At 44.9% G+C, this 1,060-nt stretch overlaps 1 long non-coding RNA gene across 1 annotated transcript; it reads left to right on the forward strand.

Annotated features, from left to right (window-relative positions):
* Positions 1-82: 82 nt before the first annotated feature.
* Positions 83-812, forward strand: LOC109509388 (uncharacterized). Its single transcript, XR_002166934.1, has 3 exons — positions 83-246; positions 424-515; positions 693-812. It is a non-coding gene; the product is annotated as an uncharacterized LOC109509388 (long non-coding RNA).
* Positions 813-1,060: the final 248 nt, after the last annotated feature.

Genomic DNA, 1,060 nt, shown 5'->3' on the forward strand with positions numbered 1-1,060 from the left:
AAAAAAAAAAAAAACATACAATACAATTTTTTAAAAACTGCTCATGTCTTTTGCTTTGTTGTTGTTGTGGTCAAAGGACCTCCTCAAGATCATCTATACGGGCACGAGCACGGCTGCCTTGCAGGAAGCAGAAAATCTGACCAACACGGATGGACAGCCGGTGGAAAGCAGGGTGGGCGTCCGCACTATCTGTGTCAGCCCAGATGGGAAACACTTGGCGTCCGGAGACCGCGACGGAATTCTCAGGTCATTTCTTTCAATGCGGGAAAGATGATTTGTGACAATGGATTGGTCACGGACTGAATTGAATTTGTATTTCAAAGCACCGCTTGCTGTCATTTAATTGTACAGGCGTGCCTACTATCGTGACAAACAATTCTGATACAGTCGATGAAGCTTGGCCTTGTTTGTTGTTCTGTTCAGAATCCATAACCTCAGCAGCATGGAGGAGATTCTTAAAGTGGAAGCTCATGATGCTGAAATCCTCTGTCTGGAATACAGCAAACCACAAACAGGTCAACAGCGCACATGTATAATGTCAATCCTTCCTTCTTTCCTTCCGTCATTTCTTCCTGTCAGACCATCCTTGTTTCGCTTTCACCTTCCATTCTACTTTTATTCCTACATTCTTCCATCCTGATACACAACAAGGTGAATTCTGCATCGTATTGAATAGTTTGGTTCGCGTGCAGGTCTGCAACTTTTGGCCACGGCAAGCAGAGATCGTCTAATTCACGTGCTGGATGCCACCTCCGACTACAGCCTTGTGCAAACGCTGGACGAGCACTCGTCCTCCATCACGGCCGTACGCTTCGCCGGTGAGCCTACTGAGACCCTTTAGTCCTTGTGCGCACCGCTTCTTTAAATAATACATAACTATTGATTATGCGTGCTCACGTGGGCCTTAATCTTATACTGTATGGACAAAAGAATTGGGACATAACACAGACAGGAGGAAAGCAGCAATCAATCGTGTCATCTTTTGATTGGTCACGTTTGCAAGTAGCAATGATGCGAGCGTCGCATGTTGGATCATAACTTAAAAAATGATTATGTTTAC

The sequence above is a fragment of the Hippocampus comes genome, unplaced genomic scaffold (assembly GCF_001891065.2).
Source record: "Hippocampus comes isolate QL1 unplaced genomic scaffold, H_comes_QL1_v1.1 C16876792, whole genome shotgun sequence".
Classification (NCBI taxonomy): domain Eukaryota; kingdom Metazoa; phylum Chordata; class Actinopteri; order Syngnathiformes; family Syngnathidae; genus Hippocampus; species Hippocampus comes.